Source organism: Rhipicephalus sanguineus, chromosome 11 (genome assembly GCF_013339695.2).
Source record: "Rhipicephalus sanguineus isolate Rsan-2018 chromosome 11, BIME_Rsan_1.4, whole genome shotgun sequence".
NCBI classification, from domain to species: domain Eukaryota; kingdom Metazoa; phylum Arthropoda; class Arachnida; order Ixodida; family Ixodidae; genus Rhipicephalus; species Rhipicephalus sanguineus.
This window is the reverse complement of record NC_051186.1, coordinates 133,902,072-133,917,521: the sequence shown is the minus strand read 5'-3', so window position 1 is coordinate 133,917,521 and position 15,450 is coordinate 133,902,072. Positions and strand designations below refer to the sequence as shown.

The 15,450-nt window shown below is 48.0% G+C and overlaps 1 pseudogene; it reads left to right on the top strand.

Moving 5' to 3' along the window:
* Window positions 1–9,835: 9,835 nt before the first annotated feature.
* LOC125756454 (uncharacterized) lies at window positions 9,836–10,725 on the top strand (annotated as a pseudogene).
* Window positions 10,726–15,450: the final 4,725 nt, after the last annotated feature.

Below are 15,450 nucleotides of genomic sequence, written 5' to 3'. Positions count from 1 at the left end.
CCGGTGGGAGATTTCTCCTGTGCGTTGTTGAACGATAAAAAATTCGCAGCGTGCGCGTTAACCAAAAGCCGAATTCTTCTGTCTCTCATTCCCCATTAGCAGCCATTGGCATGTTCCAGTAGGAAACGTTAGTAGAAGTAGAAGTGTAAGTGTTAGCTAAAAGCCGACTTCTTCTGTCTCTCATTCCCATTAGCAGCCATTGTTTACCTCCAAGGTAGTGCCTGGTGAGATTTCTCCTGTGCGTGATTAAACAATAAAAATTTTGTTCAAAACGCCGTTGATTGATGGAATAAACCAACGAAAGACGCCAGATGTTTTCTAAAAGCAAAACGAAAAGACGCCAGATGTTTCTAAAGCAAAACGAAAAGACGCCAGCTGCTTAACGAAAGACGCCAGATGTTTTCTAAAGCAATGGTTTTCTAAACAATGAAAATTCACAGCGTACATGTAAAATTAAAGTGAGCTGCAAGTCGTCATGACTCTCATCGAACCTTTAGTATAAACGCGCCCGATCTCACGTCGGTGATGATGTACTGGGCAGAATTCACGGAAGATTCACGGTTTACCGATGAACCTCCGCAGCTTCGCCCACTCATCATCATTCACTCCGTGGCTATGCTGTGATTTTTTTTTGTTTGTTCGGTGTTTTAACGGCATAACACAAAATAAACATATATATTATCTACTTAGTGAACTCAAAATTAACAACGAGGGTAATAATGAGGGTGTTATCGTGATTATAATGTCAGCCAATGGTGGAACTGCCGACAATCGTGTCATATATTGCGGACTAATACATCATTTGTTGAGAGAAGAGGGAGCAATTTTCAGCTGATTTTGAGAATTTATTGTAAATTCCAGGCCGCTCGCTTCGCTATAATATTTGGCTCGAGTGTTCTCGGGAGCCTCGACTACCGATTGGCAGCGCTTTTTGACCCTGCTCAAAAAGTGTTGCAGGGCCCCTTTAAGGGAGAAGAGGTGAAGGCAGTAGCAGCAGTAGACTCTGAGTCGGAGAGAAGCGGGCAAGTTCATTTCTGCCTCGATGGGGTGGAGCCGCCTCCTGTCCGGGCTTAAGCATTGGGGAGTGCTTGGAGTTCAGGGCGAGTTCATATCTTTCTCTATGGGGTATGGCCGCCGCCAGCTCCGGGCTCGTTCTCCTAGCGCAGAACAATGCGCTGTAGTGAAAGCAGTGAAAGAGAGGCGATGTGCACGGCATCTGCGTCTCAGGATAGCGCACCTCGAAGTCATGCGCTCCGGCCAAGGGGGGAGGTTGGCAGAGGGGGGGGGGTGCCGTAATCGATTAATCGAATAGTTTTATTCGATTAATTCGATTAATCGAAAGGCGGGAATCGGGGACGATTAATCGATTAATTGTGGACCTTTAATCGATTAATCGTTCATCGATTTTACCATCCCTACCCCACACCCAAGCTGGGAAAAGTAGGAGGGCAAGGAACGACACCTAGTATATAAATTCGTAGTCATTTATAATCTTATAACTATACACAACCAGCTCAATGTGGTTTGCTTAAGTATTAATCGACTGAACTTGGTCTTCTTCTTCAGAAAGACTTTATATATTAGAGGGCTCTAAGAGTAAAGAAATTGGCACTCGGCTTATCCTGAAGACTTCTGCGAAGTACCTTGCTTTGTCAGCCGCATGTTTTGTTTAATAAGTGATAATTTAAGGTACTAGGTGTGTGTGTGTGTGTGTGTGTGTGTGTGTGTGTGTGTGTGTGTGTGTGTGTGTGTGTGTGTGTGTGTGTGTGTGTGTGTGGCGGACAGAGTGAGCGACGCCAGCGCCCCCCCCCCCTCGCGAACGAGTTGGTACGCCACTGCCAGTTGGTTCCCAACTGGGACCAGTTGGCCTGCAACTGGGACCATTTGATCCCAGTTAATGCCAGTTGAAACCAGTTGGATTTTCAGTTACACATTTTCACCTGGGATATGTCTAACTGCTCTGCGCGCTTTATTTTCGTGGTCGCATCTCCGAAGCACTCTATATGATTTCAGAAGCGAAGGGATCTCAGGTCCAGGCCCGTAGCCAGGAATTTTTTCGGGGGGGGGGCGCACTTGCTGAAAGGCTTGAGTGAGAAAAACGCCTATTCTCATTGTTTATTTTGGCTAAAACACCATGTATCATAAGAATTTCGGGTGGGGGGAGGGGGCGCCCCCCCCCTGGCTACGGGCCTGCTCAGGTCATTAGTGATTCTTCGCGGTTTTCGAACCACAACAGTGCAGTGTCTCTCAGGAAGAGAGCGACATACTCCAGCTGAGCCGTGGGATTGCAGCTGTTGCAATTGCTCACACGCATGCACGATTGGGTTTGATGGTAGGGCATGCTTTAAATTTCAATAGAGAGCGCAATAAAGCAAGAGCGCGTTCTGTTCTCAGTCTACTCTGTTCTTACTGCGCTCCCTGTTGAAACTCGACTCATTCGCGCTGTAAATCATTTTTCTTGCTACAATATCTGCTACCAAACGCTTTTGATGATTCCCATTGCATTTGTAGGAAAAATATGCACAGTATACCATTGCCGAATAATAGTTCATCGTGCCTAGTATATGTCCGGTAAACTGTTACCATAGTGAGGCCTTTTTGTACAAGGAATTATCGTAGATTACAGCATAACTGTTAGCGTAGCATGCGCCAAGAAAAACGTAGATATTTGCAACTTATAACGCCTTGCTGTCAAATCCATGTTCGGGCATCACCACCTAGATTATTGGCTCGGGCCGGCCCGGGCAGGTGAAATTTTTAGGGGCGAAGCTCCTCTTAGTCTAACCTTGTCACGTCTCCATTGTCCGGCGTAACCACATTTGCAAATTGCCCACTACTTCGTCTTTGCACACATCCCACTACGCCCCATCACTGATCCTTTGCAAACTGCCCACTACTTCGTCTTTGCAAACATCCCACTACGATCCATCACCGATCCATTACTTCACCGACCATAAAGCCGTTATAATGAAGGGGGAACGGAAGCCACCTTTGCAAACTGCCCACTACTTCGTCTTTGCAAACATCCTACTACGACCCATCACCGATCCATCACTTCACCGACCGTAAAGCCGTTATAACGAAGGGGGAACGGAAGCCACGTCTAGCTACCACTTACGAATAATAGAATTTCTTGTATAAATATATACAGTGTTTGTGACGTCTTTGATCATGTACCGGGCTATCGCTTTGATTATTGCTGGGCGAAACCACTAAAGATTTCACGGTGTAACCATGATTGCTTCTGGAGCTTCGCCCAAGCTCTTCATCATTCACCCGTGGATATGCTGTGAATTTTTTTTCTCGGGTTCGGGCCGGGCCCGGGTCTCGTTTGTGAGTCACCGGGCCGGGTTCGGGCGGCTAAACTTCAACGAGTGCCGGGCTCGGGCCAAGGCCGTGATTCTCGGCCCGTACAGTGCTCTAATTCAGAGCGTTCGCTCTACGGCTGTCGTGGAGCGAGTGCATCCAGGAATGACTGAAACGTCGCTCGCACGACTCATAACAGCGCTTTCCTGGCAAAGGACATAGCACCCTAGTTTGAGGTTACTCGGTTTTAGAGAGCACATCGCGAACCCGCTCGACTTCCCGCATGCAATGTTATGGAATTCATGCACTATAAAAACACTGACGAATGCTATATGCAAGTAAAACAGGGTGAGTTTCAACTGAAAAGGTCAGACGATAACACTTAACTAACCTTACGTGGCTACAGAAAACCTCGCGAAGCTGATATGTGTACGTTGTGAGCTATCATTGAAAGCGCGAGTTACCACGTATTAGACGCGAAGCAGCTTTTGCTCTGGGCTGTGTCCGGCGGTGACGTCCGCGCTCCACTGCGCATGCTCTTACTCTCCTCTACTCTCCTACGCTCCCCGCTATCGCGCGCCTCATTCTCTCCTGTGCAACGCCGCGATGAGCGCCTCCTACACCCCCCCCCCCCCCACTCGCGCGCCTCGTTGGACAGATTTAGTTGAGCGTCCGCAACAGCTTTACGGACGCAGCCTGCCATAGGAAATGGCTGGCAGGCTGCGTCCACAGAGCTGCTGCCCAACTAAATTTGTCTAATATCTCCTGTGCAACGCCGCGATGAGCGCCAGCGCGTCCCCTCCCTTTCTCTCTCCTACGCTCCCCCCTCTCGCGCGCCTGTCGACCGCGTTCCCCGCTTGCCCTGTGAGAATTACCGACCAGGCTAGAGAGAAGACATGACGCGCGTAACGTTCCTCTTCGCGTTCCACGACGCTTTGAATGGATGGATGCAGCTTACGGCGCGGGACTTCGCCCCAGCTTAAGAACCTGGCGAGCCAGCTCCTAAAAAAAATTACATCATCTCCACACTGCTTCGCATCCACACATGGTTCCCTTTAGCGGGAGATGGTGTAATTTTTTTAAGACGATAGTCTTTCTTGGGGAATTTAAACGCAGAAATTTCGGTCACAAAGGAAAGTTTATTGAACCTGTACACGCAAGCGCATGTGACGTTTATAAACTAAATACTTAAAAATTGCGTCAATGTAACTTACACAAACGCTAGACGCAATCTTATACAGACTGGGGTAATACACTGTACGCTACCAAGCAACTATACAACAACAAACATATTAACTAAGCATCTTACTCCACAAGGTGATGGGGGAAAATAAAACAAAGAAAAAAAGGGGGGAAGGAAAAGGAAAGGGGGAGGGGAAAGTCGGATAACTTGTTTCTTTTTCCGAACTCAGTATGGCGCTGCTGGCAATTCAAGTTTATCCCCACGTAATGCGAAAAACCGAGTGTACCAGCGCCTTAAAGGTCAACTCCGGCGATTTTTCGAGGTCGATGGATCTCAATGAAATTCGCTGGGTACGTTCCTTTGGACGTTTCCGTCATATATGCCAATTTACAGGCTTGAGACATGCGCAGATTGTTTGCAAATGAATTTTAAAGATTGTCTGCAAACGCCCTTCTGGCTTCCCACAATTATTGGCAACATTGCGTCTGTGACATCAGTATTGGGAAGGCGGCGGAAGTGATGCAGCCGAAGGCACCGCTAACTTCGGCACTTCGGCCGCTACAGCGAGCGTCTGCTGTGCACAGGCGACAGACAGCGTTGGTTTGGCCGGCGCTTCGCTGGTCGTCCCGGCTGTCACAGTTTTCATACTCCGCGCCGGCGTGACCGGCATGCCTTGCACGACTTCCGGTTCGTTCGTAACAACGTCTACGTCACACGTAGACAGTACACTCGGTTGGGTTTCGGTTCCGGTGTTGCGCTATTTTGCTTATTTAAAATTATTCTCCAATTTGCCGAGTATTTCTGCTATCGGGCCCGTAACAGGAGCGTCTCAGGAACATAAAAGCACCATTACTTTGACATGGCCAAAAAATCGCCGGAGTTGGCCTTTAAGAAGACATCAACACCACTCGCTTCCAGCTCGTCAACTAGGTATCCGAAAACAATTCAATAAATACGGTTCATGGCTAGGAACGCTGCACGTTGTGGTTGTCGACGAGCTTCTGCCTGGCACCGACGTCTCCAGATCACGTACATTGTCACCAAGAGTATCAATTGCGCGAACTCGCCGTTATTCTTTTGAGACAGCGATGTAGCTCTAACTCCAAAGGTGCGCCAAACGAGGTGCCATACACCCTTAGTACAAAGGCATTCGAATAACGCATGCTTAGTGGTCTCGGATTGCCCACAATTGGCGCATCTATCATTTGGTGTCACGTGGAATCCGGCGAGGCGTTGTACGCGTCGGCAACACGCTCCATCTTCTCAGCCAGTCAAATTCGCGAAACACCTCAGGGACTTCGATTTTCTTCCCTGTCTTCCATCGGCTTGGGTTCGTTTTTCTTTTATCTTCGTCTACTAGTGTCTCTTCCGTCAGCAAGTAACTTAATTCTATTGGCGCTAGTTCTTCAAACCCTTTCCCCTCCGTTTTTTGATCTACTGTGCGCCTAAAGTCGCACACACTCTTGTAAAACTCGAGCGGTTTTTCAGCTTGCGGTCCACTGTACCTCTCCGTTGTAAACGTAGTCTTTAGAGTACTTGTCCAATACATTAAAAAGCTCTTTCCTGGGTATTCCGGATCAGCAAACAACCTAGAGATTGTTCTTGCTGCCAATGCTCTAGTGAAGGTCTTAATATCCGGCAGACCCAGACCGCCGCGGTCTGCGGGCAGACTGAGGCAACTAGTCTTAACCTTGGCAGATTTATGTTCCCATATAAATGCTCCGGTAAGTGTTCTGAGGCGCTGTGCGAAACTGCGCGGCAACAGCGCAACGTGTGCGATGTGGTCTTCACCACACCTGCCCTCGCAGCGAGTGACAGCTTGTATTCCGAAGTCCTGTTTATCACGTCCCTCGTTTTGGCTGTTGCGTCTTCCCATGTTCTATTTGCGATGCTCCCTTCTTCAAAGATCACTCCGAGAACTCTGACCGCGTCCACGAATCGAACTCCACCTGGGAGATCGTCGGCGAAGGCTCCAAAGCGCATCGCCTTGCTTTTGTCGGTATTCAAGTACGCGCCAGAGAGAGCGGAGAACTGCTCAAAGAGCTCCAAAAATATGGCAAAACCAACCTTGTTTCTTACAAATATCGAAATATCGTCCGCGTAGGCTGTAACTTTAATTTCATCAGTGCCTGGCATGGGGAATCCTCTAATTCTAGGACACATCGCGACTTTTCTGATGAGAGGATCTAGCGACAACACAAACAAAACTGGAGCGGCTGGACATCCCTGTCTAACGCCCCTTTCTACAGCGAAACTCTCAGTCATGTCACCGTTTAAGTAGAGGTGACTATTGGTGCCCTCATAGAGCAGCTCAAAGCACTTAACGAACTCGTCGGCAGGCCGTAATTCCTCAGTACCGCGAACAAGTAACGCCGCTCGACCCTGTCGAACGCCTTCGCTTGATCGAGGGCTACAAAGGTTCCTGAAATTCCTTTTTCATTGGCATAATAAAAGAGGTCTCTGATCAGCGTTAGCGTTGCGAAAGCCGAGCGGCCAAGGACAGCACATGACTGGAGGGGTGACACTAACTCGTTCAGCAGGGGTCTCAGCCGCAGTGCTAACAGTGTTGCCACGAGTTTATAGTCCGTGTTGAGGAGTGTGATCGGTCTCCATGACTTGGGATTAGACCGATCCATACCCTCCTTCAACAACAGAACCACTCTACCATCTCTGAATGATAGCGGCTTTTTTCCTTCGGTAATAAAAATATTCACCACATCGGTTAGGAGATCCCCAAGAATCTCGAGAAAACGAACGTAAAAAGCCGTGAGAATGCCATCAGGCCCAGGTGCCGATCTCGCATTCATAGCTTTAAGGGCTTGCGAGACTTCATCTTTCGTTGCTGGGGAGTGCAATTCCTCGGTATCCTCGGCCCTCAACTTTGCAAGTCCATCGCAGAACGAAAGAAATTTTTGCTCGAAATAATCGTCGTCTAACTGCGCTTCTTGGGCGAAAAGACGCTCAAAATGAGTTCTGAATGTATTCCGTACTTCGACTGGCTCGGTCGTTATGCTGCCATTCTCTCTTTGTGCCGTCAAAATCCGCTGTGGTTGATTTCGCCGGGTTCCGACCCTCACGGCAAACGCGAGATTCCTGAGTTCATCATTTGGCAGCTGTAACTCCTCTGCTAATCTAGACGTTTGCGCTCTCTTATGCAACAGGTTAGAATACACCTTTCTTTGGGCGTCCACGTAATCACGCATCGCCTGTGTAGGCGTGCCTCCTCTCTCCACTATCTGGATGCGTCGGAGAGTCTCATTCATGCGACTCGTAATGCGCGCATGCCTCTCCTTTCCCGCTGCTTTGGAAATCAACCTCCATCGCTTTTTGAGCCTGTCCCACGTGGCTGGATCTAACACGACCACCTAGGCAATGGAAGCCGCTACTTCTGTTCTCATGTACTTGATACATTCCTCATCGTGCAATATGGTGGGATCCATGCGCCAAGAGCGGGGAGATCGCCCACCATTGCACACTTGCATGCTGAACAGCAGCGGCTTGTGATCACTGACATTCAAGCAGTATGAAGGCACTTGCACGACATCACACGTCACGAGCGCTGCGCGAAACACTTCTGGTACGTATACCCTATCCAAGCGGCTCCCGTGAATTCCACTCGCTCTGTTGGCAGCAAATGCGTCACCATGCAGAGTGACCCATGTATCTATCAACTGCAAATCTGAAACAATATTGCCAAGTTCTCGTGCCTGATAGTTACAGCCACCTTGTCCTGGGCATCTGATATCGCGCGAAGTATCGAGGACACAATTGAAATCTCCCAGCGAGATGTACTGGAGTGGTTCGAGCATGAACGAACGCACTCCTAGAGCTGTAAAAGTCATTAGCGAGAGTTCTCGTTACAAGTGCGTAGACGATCAGAATTCTTGTTCTCTTGCCATCCAGAGACAGGTCAAGCGCGATCACCCTGCCATCCGTATCAAATCTACAATGCGCTCCTCTTCGAAGTTTGTTGTTTATAAAAATGACACCGACTCCGCGTGACGTGGCGTGCGTCAGAGAGAAAAAGGCGTCTACCTGCCACATATATCGGAAAGCGACGACGTCCCAGCGCGTACGAAAATTTGTCTCTTGCACAAACAAAATATCAACATGCATGTCGCGAGCCATTTGAATGACTGCCTGCTGCTTGGCAGGATTGCGAAAACCTCGGACATTAGGCAGTTTTAGAATAGCGTACGCAAAGATAGCGGGCGTTGCGGGCGTGGCGTTAGCGTAAGGGCGCTCCATGAGTTTCAGAATAGCGTTTGTTCTCCGCAAACGCTAACGAAAGCTCGCAGCGCCACCGCAATAGGATGCATCATTTATTTGCTCGTACAAGCTGGTTTTTTCAAGAAAAAAGTTATATTTCATTGCTAACCCTTTTAGAACTGTGCAACGTCATGTATGATGTTTATGAGTGTAAAAATCTGTGGTTGCGAGACGCGTCGTCACAAACGCAGCCAAGACAATCCAATCCGAGTCGGTTCTTTTGTGTCAAGCTTTAAGTCACAGCCGCGCTTGTCTCCCGCCAAAATGCCTCGGCTTCGACGAATGCGTCGCAGCGTTTTGTGCGAGGAGATGATCTACTGTGACATGTCGTGGAGTGATTTGGAGGATTCATACCTCATAGTGCCTTGGGAACCTAGACCGCGCACCTACAAGTCCACTAGCGGTCTCATCAACGCGAGCGCCTTGGACCCGCAGACGTTCCGAAGGTGGTTCCGTTTCGCGCAGGACCATCTTAAGCCACTTACGGAAGGTCTGCGCATCCCTTATGTTGTGCGAAGCACGCAAGGTGTCGCCGTGTCTGTTGAAGAGGCACCTTCAATGATTTTATGCCGACTGTCGTATCCGAACCGGTGGTGCGACATCGAACCCCTGTTCGGTCGTGCTTCGTCGGCCATGTCGAGCATCGTGAGTCAAGTTATGGCACACATCGATCGCGTGTTCGGGCACCTGCTCGACGATCTTACGAGGCACACCTTGCTGACCCTTGACGACCTCAACGTGTTCTCTCAGGTGAGCGTGAACAATTGCATTACCTTATTATAAGTACCATGAAAGGGCGATAGTTAACTTCGTATAATGAGTGTGCGACAAGCCCTTTTGTTTAAATTCGTGCACTAAATTACTTCGAACCGTGATGACTTCGTAATAGGGTAACTCTAAATGTAATGTTATTGTTTCATTTCACCAATGCAGGCTGTCCACAACCGCGGCGCCCCATTGACCAACTGCTGGGGCTTCGTCGACGGCACAGCAACACCAATCTGCCGCCCGTCTATCGACCAGAGGGCCTACTTTTCAGGCCACAAGAGAGTGCACGCGCTCAAGTACCAGGCCGTCATGGGCGCCAACGGGATTGTGTGCGAGCTTGATGGCCCGTACCCTGGCAGCAGACACGATGCCGGTTAGTGGAGGTCTCTTGCTTTCCTTGCACTGAAACTTTGCCAGTAAGATTTACAAGCACAAGAGCAGCGTTGGTAGTCTCTTGTGTACCGAATGGCCCTATGATGGATACAATAATGTATTGCCAAAGTAAAGAAGTAATTTCTGGAGGGCCTCACAAAGATTGAGTTAGTTCTGTTACCCTGAAAATGTAAAATTTCAAGGCCTTGCCTGTTACGGAGCGCTGCTGTCACCCTGTCACTGACCATGATTTTGTTTGGAAGGCTTGAAGGACTGACAAAATATTACGCGCGTGATGAAATTTGAGGTAGAGAACGTTGAATTTGCAAGCAAAGTTTGTGCCATGGTCACAACGTGTGGTATTGACCTGCATCTGCAACCTCTTAATGTGCAAAGCTCAGACTCAAAGGTTTTGTGTTTTTTTGTGTACAGGCATCCTGGGAGAAAGCGGTCTCTATAGGAAGCTGCAGCGCCTTACGCACGGGTGCCTCTACTGCATTTATGGTGACCCAGCATACCCACTACGGCCACTGCTGATGCGACCTTATGGAGGTGCTACCCTCGCCGCGCAGCAACAGCTGTTCAACTAGGGCATGAGCACCGTTCGGCAGGCCGTTGAGTGGGTGTTTGGGAAGGCCATCGCTGAGTTTGCTTTTGTGGATTTTAAGAAGAATCAAAAGATTCTTCTTCAGAATGTCGGTCAGATGTACCGAGTGGCTACATTGCTTACGAACTGCCACACTTGTTTGCACGGCAGCCAAACCGGCATGTATTTTGGCCTTCGGGCACCACTTTTGGGGGATTACTTGGTGCCATGCTTGAACTAATCTGCTCTTGGTTGGCCATGTGTCGCTTCACTGTGGACTTGTTCTGTGATTGATCTTAATCATTTTATTGCGGTGTTTCATGCAATGTTCTGCTCAGTGAGGTCAATTATTTTTTTTTAGAATTGTTTTTCTTTTTCATTACGTTTCCATCACAGTTGTGTACGCGTCAGTTCGCGTGGGGTATGTGCCGTGTTCGGTAATTGCACTCCCATGCGATGCATCAAAGCAGATACCATTTCTAGTCAAAGTTTCAGTGTTCTTGTGTAATCCTCTGTATTCTCGTGAATGTTACGTACGAATGTTTTCTTTATTCTCCCATTGCGTGGCAGTTCGTAAGCGATGCTTCCTTGTGTTTTGCATTGTGTGGTGCACGTTTGCATCACTGTTGTGTACGCGTACATCTTGACTGTTAGCGTGGGCTATGTGCCGTGTTCGGTAATTGCACTCCCATGCGATGCATCAAAGCAGATGCCATTTCTAGTCAAAGTTTCAGTGTTCTTGTGTAGTCCTCTGCATTCTTGTGAATTTACGTACAAATGTTGTTAAATGCGAAGCATTTCTTAGCGAACCTCTGGCACTTTGAGCGTTTCTATCTACGTATCTATCTATCTATCTATCTATCTAGCCGCCTACGTCTCGGTGCTCTCACGATCGCCTCCTTAACTTGGTGAAGACCAGAATTTGCATGAGAGGGTAAGAGGATATGACTAATATGATTGCCGGGTCATGACATGCATAACGTTAAAATCCTGTCGCGTACGTCGTCAAACCCTTTCCACTAGACACGCGTGGCACATACCCGTTTACCACGGGCCGCGGTGTACGGGTATGCGCCAAAGGTGATTGACAGTTTATATGTACCCAGGAACGGCGAGAACGGACATTGGTAACTTAAATGCTAGAGCGTTAAGGAAAACCAACAATGGCAGCGTTGACTCAACGAATGGAATGAATGAAAATTAGGATCCCTGCAGGAATTGAACCCAAGCATTCTGCGTGGCAATCAGGTATTCTACCACCGAGCCATGCCAGGTCTCTAAACTGGTTTGGAAAAACAGCCTACGCAGGCGTAATAGCGGTGCAACGTCAATTGTGGTTGTGGTGCTTGCTATCTAATTTTACAAGAAAGCAATAAACACTACATGATGCTCCTACGATGTGTACTCCTACGATACAAGCATCATATCAGATTAACGTCTGTAGTTCCAGTGTTGGCTCCGCTTTTATAGCAGTCTAATAAACATTACGTTTGTATTCATATGATTCAGCAAGCTATATTGAAGCATTGCTCGACCCTGGAGGAATACATTAACGAAAGTTACATGATATCCACATCACCGCACCGTAAATTGCACTTAGTCCGCAAGAACGACGCAGTGTCCACTTCATTTCTTACGAGGCTGGGCGATGGCCTCATGCTGACCGAGGATGATGCCAGATTGAGTGACAGCCGCTTTGTAGACTAGGCTACGTAGGCCACATACGCCCAGGTAGTCTACGAATACGACAAACACCATCCACTGATGTTGGTCCACGTAGCACTATCCAGGCCTACCAGCCTCGACGGCCTATACCTCACCAACGCGATGGGTGGCTTCAGGTTCCTACTTGTCGCCGGCTCTGTCGACAGTCGATTTGCCGACGAAATGACCGAGGCATGAGGATGTAGATGCGGTCACTGACCAAGTCAAGATGAAAAACAGAGACGTTTCGGGACCCATACGGGTTCCTTGTTCACACTAAGCAGGCAAGAGCCGTGTGTCGCTTTTTTATGCTAAAATGTGACGTAATGAACGGGTGTAGGTGTAGGAACCGAGGCATCCTAGAACTCCAACAGCTCTACTATACCACATACTTCACTACGCATGGACCCCTCGTCACCACGATCACGACCGGATCCTATAACAAGTCATGACCAGCTGCTGGTGCTCACTGACGACGGTGATGATGCCCTTGTTCAAGAACTGTCAAGAACTTCTTCCACACATGCACACGAGTTCGTGAAACGTGCGTGCGTTCTCGGGACACATATGCGGCTCTTCAACATATATATGTGCGCGTATAAAATTTAAACATATCTTTAGCGTCATATTGTAACGTGTCACTCAGTAAAAAAAGTTACGCCACAGTCACCTACCCGCCGCATCTTCGCATAACATCGACTCCCACGGTACGTGGGATCTGCCGAATTTTTTTCTTTTGTCTCCCATTGCGTGGCAGTTTGTAAGCGATGCTTCCTTGTGTTTTGCATTGTGTCGTGCACGTTTGCATCACTGTTGTGTACGCGTACATTTTGACAGTTCGCGTGGGCTATGTGCCGTGTAGTGCTTTTTTATCACCTTCAAAGTGGCACATCATTACGTGTTAACAGGTGTGCGTAGGAAGTGGGAGCATGTCAAGAGTGGTGACTGACTCGTTTAGAGCTGGGAGCATTGCCTAAAGCAGGGAAAAAGCTGTCAGAAAACGGAGCACGTTCACAGCTGAAAAATTGCTCATGGAACTACGCTGGAGCAGCACAGTAGAACATTTTGTTGCACATGTTCGTGTGTGAGGTGTACATGCTGCAGTACTGCACACACGGAAACAAGAAATACTCACAGCGGTTCAATTAGTTAAGCTCCTCACGTGATGGAACGTCGCATGGCTTAATAGGCATGGTATTGAGATCGGCATATCGAAGAGCTTTGTGCAGTTCAACTGGCATGCGCAGCGGAAAGAATTTTTCCAAATCATGCAATAGCCTGTTGAATGGCCAGTATTCAGGAGACGCATGACCAGCATGAGTACGTTACGACCTGCATAGAGATCAGAAAAGGAAAGAACAGCGCACTTCTCTACATATTGCTGCCACTTGATGGTGCAACAAATGAGCTTCCAGACATAACGCCCACCAGTCAACGACGGAGGTCAAGTGCGCACATGGGGTGTGTTGGTGCTTTTTTGTTAGGTCAAACACAATGAGAAAGGCATTGGTGAAAAGTGCTGTGGGGGCATGCACGCCATTATGTAAAAGTTGGTATGTATCGTGTTGCACCAAACATTGTTAAAAGTTGTTGGTATGTATCGTGTTGCACCAAACATTGCTTTCGTCAAACACTTGCATTGTTATGATGCCAAGTGAAATGGTGAACTTTGCAGCAGTTTGTGCAAGTTGCACTTGAATGGGCATTGTTGTTTACTGAGAAATAGGATTGCAGCAAAATACAGTCGAACTCTTCAACAACAAAATCCGTGGGTAGGCAAGTTTCCTTTTCGCGGCAATTTGTCGCGAAGATTGGCAAAAGCGCAGAACAATTGTGGAATGCTGAACTCTGCTACAATAGCCGCCTGTTCTTCTGCCTTTCGCAAATTCAGAGACGATCCCAAACCTCTACCCAAGCATCAGAAACGCATGCTTTTTAATAGGAGGCAGTATCTCTTAAACAGACCGCTGCTAGTAAGCAAAACGTGGGAGATCTTCACGTGCATAAGGAGAGACCCACGAGCAAGCATTTAGACAGTCTGCTGAATGTCTATCAGCATGCAGACTCTCCTGTGCGTGTCGTCACTTGAAGTTTCATGTGCCGATGTGGTTGCCAAAAGAGGTGTTCGCAAGGAAGTGTTCTCAGTGGAAAAAAAAGAAGGCTTGTTGCTATCGTGTAGCCGACTGCAAATGACAGTGGTCACAGCAATACTTGTGGGCGAAAATATGTGTTCACGACTACCTAATGAGGTGGAAAAAAAATATTGGTGATCACTACCTGACATATATGTTATTGTGGGAGCGATATCTGAAAATCTCTGCACTGTCGATAGGAGGCAAATGCATTGAACTCTATGGACGTTCAACAGAGACGCCAGTTTGCTTGGTTGCTGTGAGAATTTTGTTATTTAGGGGTTTAATTGCAGCGCAGTTAGACATGCAGTGTTGCAAACCATTTAAAATGAAACGTTCGTCCAGCACCCTGGCCTGTACATTCGTGATCTCTCAGAGGAATGACATGGAACCAAGCCATGACATGGAACAAAGAGAACGAATGAAAAAGAGAAATTAAAAATGTTTATTGATGCAGCTTGTTAGCAAGCGTCTGCAGCACATCAGCCAGCAACCGATTTTGTTGAAAGATCATGGCCCTCTCCTGGGGCCGCTCCTCGTGAGCATCATCAAACTTACGCACTCGTTGCTGCAGCTCCCACTCTTGCAGGTCCAGGCGCCTTTCTTCAAGTTGTAGCCGCCTGTCCTCTTGAGCTGCAGCTCTTTCTCGAGTTTCTGCTTCTAAGGCGAGGCGCCTTTCGAAAAATTCCAGGTGGCGGTCAGCCGTACGCCGCCTCCTTCCTGTCATCATTGCATACACGACATGTATAAAGACAGTGCAAAAAAGGAAAAAAAGGAACTAATTGGATTGCGCTGAAAATTCACAGTTTATGCGTAGTACACCATGTGACAATGTAATTTTTTCGCCACCACTAGACAGCGGCGTACGCTAACATGAAACTTGCATTGCGAGTCCACTGGTTCAGAAACTGCGACCTGTTGTGGTTCCGAAATGAGAAAAACTACACCGTTGCACATGGCAGACAAGCCGAGGCTACTCCATGTACCTCGTGCCCTGTCAGTGATGCGGGCTAAAAGGACGAGTAATTCTACCACTGGCACTGGTAGCCTTGCTACATTTGTTTAAACTCGCAACAACGCTGATATTTCTTAAACATCGCATTTGTGTAACGTTTCTTCAACCTCGCAAC